This window comes from Mirounga leonina, unplaced genomic scaffold, assembly GCF_011800145.1.
Source record: "Mirounga leonina isolate KUSES-001 unplaced genomic scaffold, KU_Mleo_1.0 Mir_418, whole genome shotgun sequence".
NCBI classification, from domain to species: Eukaryota; Metazoa; Chordata; class Mammalia; order Carnivora; family Phocidae; genus Mirounga; species Mirounga leonina.
Window position 1 is genome coordinate 24,955,300 of NW_023270739.1, and position 5,080 is coordinate 24,960,379.

Below are 5,080 nucleotides of genomic sequence, written 5' to 3' on the forward strand. Positions count from 1 at the left end.
AAAGAATAGGTAAACTGGATGTTTAAGATCAGTCAAAAATTGATTTTTTAAGAAACTGAAGCCTACAGTTGTTTTCTTACTATATGCAGACTATAACAACTAGTTACACATTTAGCTTAAAAGCAGTATGTTTTCACTCCAGAGTTTTAAGTAAATGGTTAAAAATACTTGTATTACAAAAGTAATATATGCTTTTAAATAAAATTCAAACAAAATAAAAGGAAAAATTGAAAATCTCTTCTCACTTCTTCCTTTCCAAATTCCAGATGTTAAAGTTTTGTTTCTTGACTTATATCCTTCCAAACTTTAGATATATATATGCAAATATACCCCAATAAGCAAGAACTAGCACTTATATTTATCCGCATATTATGAATACATATTGATCTGATCTAGACCTCAAGTAACATGAAAATAGAGGAGGGTCAGTAGTTCCTCAGTTTTATCCCTCGTACCAAACACAGTATTTTTGTACACCATAGATCCTTAGTTGATCATCTAATGAATGAAAGACTTTTCATCTTCTTTTTCTTTTTCTTTTTTTTTGAAAGACTCTTAAATTAACAATACATCTTAGAGAGTTTTTTCACACAAGCCTCATTCTTTTTAATGGTAGTATAGTATTCCATAGTGTAAATGTGCTATAATAATTTAAAATATTTTCTATTGATGGGTATTTAGGTTCTTCCTATTCTTTCACTGTTACAAACCAGAAAAAAAATTATGCATCATCTTTGTTCACTAGGATGGATATTTATGTAGAATGCAACCCTGGAAATGAAATGTTTAGGTCAAAGTCATGAACATTATCAATTTTAATAGACATAAGTATAATGGTTCTCTACTTTTTTGGGAGAGTCACAGAACCATTTGACAATCTGATGAAAATCAATGTATCTTTTCTGAGTAAATGATACAGATGTCTCATATAATTTCAGAAGTGTCTAGGCATAACTCCTATGATAAGAACCTCTCTTTTAGAGTGTTACATTAAAAACCGAGGTTGATTTTGTCATAAATGATCTCAGCTTTTCGTTGCAAGATGGTTGGCCAGCTTTCCTGCAGAAAACTGATGTTCTCTGAAAAGAGACTTAGAAGATCTTGAGATATGACATCTCATTTGTCTCATGCAGACTTTAAGCTCAGTTTACCCAATTTCAAAGGAAATGCTTCAGCGTCAATGCAACAGTGTGACTATAAGATCTCCTACACTATGTCACATTAAAATCCTAGGGTAAGCCATGATTTCATTTCCTGCTATAAGTTCCTTATCTGCTCCAGTCACAGTGATGCTACAGAAATGTTTAAGAAAAAGGGGAACACAGTCTGTTTCCAGGTAGATTGCATCAGGTTGAATTAAGTAAGAACTTTAATTTTGCCCAGCCCAAACATGAGAGTCACACTGAGTCATACAAGAAGACAGTTACTAATAGTGAGGGGAATGCTTGGTCAGCAGACACGCAGAACCCGACTTCCCAGGGAGCAACTCATACCTGCCCAGTACGGGCCAGCTGGGCGAAAGCAATCACGGTTTTATAATTCTGAGCTGAAATCAAAAGAAGAAACTCTAAGGTACCCAGGACATCAACTCTCCTTCACAGACACACCCCAATTCTTTAGTTCTCTACACTCGTTCGTTTCTCTTAAAGGAACAACAATAACAACAACAACAAAATTAATTAATCCTCCTGTCCATTTTCAGAGAAAACAAAGTGTAAGCGAGGGGAAGAGATGTAAGTTTCAGCTGCCCTCAAGAGGAAGGATGTTTTTTATTTAAGGGACTGTGACTGATTTACATGAGAAAAAAAGTACTCTTGGTTTACTCAGCTACAAATGATAGAGAGGTCTTTTCTCATTTTACTTCTGCAAGAGGAACATTTGGATATTGCAGAGAACTGACTTTGACATCTTTAGAAAGTGGAATCACTTGGCTGGGCTCATTTCCTGGTTCCTGTGTTTTCATAGCACAGAGTCTCAAAGACCGTGTAAAGGCAACACACACTTAAAATTCTTGGTCTCCATCAAAACAAATCTGCCATTTCCTGCTTCACTTTTTTAGTGAGGCTCATTATAGTCCTAAATTTGAACCTCGTTAGAGAATAAACTCTACACCTGTCTTTAGAGCATTCCTAAAAACTAACACTCTCCCATTGTATAGTAAATGCTACTATGTGCAAACTTGAGATCCATAATTAATATCACTGAATAAAAATGTTACCAGACCTGAGTTTTAAACTATGAAAGAAAAAGAGTGTAAATTCCCTCTTCACTGCCCTTTAAGAAATCTAATCGAAGTTCAGTTTAGGAGGAAACAGGTTAATGCCAATACAAAATTTTAATCTAGACCCTTGTTACACAAAGGGTGCTTTCTAGCATCAGCATCACCTTCAAGCTGATTAGAAATGCACAATCTAGAGGGATGTCTGGGTGGCTCAGTTGGTTGAACATCGGACTCCTGATTTCAACTCAGGTCATGATTTAATGATGGGATGGAGCCCCACTTGGAGTCCCATGTCTGGCTCTGTGCTCAGCACAGAGTCTGCTTCTCCCCCTCCCACTGCTCCCCCCTGCCGCATGCATGCGCGCTCTCTCTCAAATAAATAAGTTAAATAAAAAAAAAAATGAATGCAGAACCTAGAGCCCTATCCTAGATCTACCTGTTCTTGATATGCATTTTTACAAGATCCCCAGGTAATTTGCATATACATCAAAGGTTAAGAAACACTGATTTGGGCCACTGTTACAGAGCTACCTAGAGATGAAACGCATTTATCCTCTAAAACACACCATTGTGTGACTAACGCCAGCTACCACAGGTACAGCATTTTGACCTTACATCCGGTTTTGCTTTCTGTGGATTCAGTTACCACTGGTAACTGTGATGCAGAAGCAGATGATCCTCCTGATGCAGCAGCATCCCACCTAAGGCTACATCACAAGGCCTGTGTCATGCACCGCATTTCAGATGAGTACAGCACAAAAAGATATTTTGAGAGAGACAATGCTATCTAAGGTTTCAGGCATGCACTGGAGGGTCTTAGAAAGTGTCCCCCCAAGGAAAAGGGGGTGACCACTGTATTCATAGCCCTAAAGATTATAGCACACCACATTAAATATCTGAGCAGGTCAGGTATGGAAGAGCTTGTCCTTGAGGAAATCCAATCAGAGAAGGAAATTCAAATACACACCCAGGTTCTTTGTAGCTATGTTACGATCCACGTGCAGAAAACGTTACTGCAGAATGACCAAATGAAGACAAGAGTATGAATAAACTAAAACCAGAAGCTTTGTTTGCAAAAAATGTTAAGGACTCAAAATAATAAAAACAGGATCACTTCATTTTAGCTTAATATATTTATATTGCTAATTTAATTTATTATCAATTAAAATTAGTCTTTAGTAACTTTTATAAATTTAGGCCCAAAGTAAGTATGCTATTTTTTGTTTTCTTTTTTTCTTTCTAAATACAGTCTCTGGAAAGAAATACTAAAACTTTAATTCATACTTTCAATAAATACTATTAAATGCCAGATACTGCTTTAGGTATTTGACATACATCACTGGGGAGCTTTGTGCAGTGGCAGTATTGTAGCCAATGAGGTTTATCCGAGGTGCCATTATTGCTAATTGACATACATCACTGGGAAAAACAAAAAGCAAAAAACAAGAAAAACATGTCTACCTTTGTGGAGTTTACATTCTTGTGGGGAAGCAGAGGCAATAAATACAAAAAAAAAAAAAAAGAAAAAGAAAAAAGTAGATTATGTAGTGGATTGGAAGTGATAAGTACCAAGAGTGGGTAGAGATTTGCAATTTTAAATAGGAGTATCAGTTGTAAAAGTACCATTTGAGCAAAACTTGAAGGAAATGAGAAAAGCAGGAGAAAGTAGAGGGAAGACCAGTTATTTTGGCCAGTGGATGATAAATGTCAATCTCTTCTATATATTTACTATTCTGCACTTAAGAAAGAACAGGGGAAGAAAGTGTTCTTCTCCTAACTTGTAATATAATCAGCAAGCCATGGCCTTCACAATAGAGGAAAACTCTACTCTGTAATTTTATATATCATTCTTTCTGGTTCAGCCAGGAGTGAACACAGAATTTATTTTTCAGTTGCATCTGAATGCACAAAAATGGCATTCTTATTTTAAATATAGTTACATCTAGAAATTAAATACATGGCAATAACTTTATTATGTGCTTACTATGTACAATTTTTTTTTTTTCTGATCTTGGAAGGAGGTACTATTTTCCTTATGTTAAAGACAAGATAACATAGGGTCTGAGATGATGAATCATGCCCCAAGGTTAGAGAGCTGTGTTAGTGATTCAGGCAAGAATTAAACTTAGTTCCCTCAGAAGCCAAAGTCACAGTTTTTTACTAAGCCACCATCATGATTTGTTCTCAGTGTTAGACACCTGTAATCTCCAATTTCATTACAAGTTTACTTATAGGATGGACTACACTAATTTCTTACTACAGAACTTCATACAGTACCAACAAACACAAAAAGTTGCCACACACACAGCTAAATAATCACTTCATGGCACCTCAATACTTAAACCCAATAAAACTTGAAGGTCCTAAAGTAGTCTTTACAATAATACTTTTTGCCAGTGTTTTCTATCTATAACTGCTGTCGTGTTCCACACATATAGTTGTTTCCATTGATTGAGGATTGCTCTTTGTATTTCCAATATATAATTGCATTGCATTAGAATAACATTATTTTAGAGCTGAGAAACAGAGTTCTAGAGAAGTTAAGCAGGACCTGTGTCCCTAAGTTCCATGGTGAATGGAACCCTAGCCTCTTGTCAGAACTCTAAAAGCGTCTATGTAAGGGACTCTTTAAAGTACTTGGTGCAGGGAAGTTAAACCATAGCCCATCAGAATGTGGTTAAGTCTAAGGGCTGGGTAAGGAGTGACTATCTTGGACTCTGCGAGCCAGGAAACCAGTACAAAATACCAATCCCACTTCTAGAAAGAGGGCTCGAGAACCAGCTACATTGCATGTCAGTACAAAGCTGCCATTCCAGGCTGCCAAGTCCCAGCAAAGGACCTGGTTTGTTTAGGTAACAT

The 5,080-nt window shown here is 36.5% G+C and overlaps 1 non-coding gene across 1 annotated transcript; it reads left to right on the forward strand.

Moving 5' to 3' along the window:
- The first annotated feature begins 3,566 nt into the window (after nt 1–3,566).
- On the forward strand, nt 3,567–3,706 carry LOC117998942. Its single transcript, XR_004676148.1, has one exon. It is a non-coding gene; the product is annotated as a U4 spliceosomal RNA (small nuclear RNA).
- Nucleotides 3,707–5,080: the final 1,374 nt, after the last annotated feature.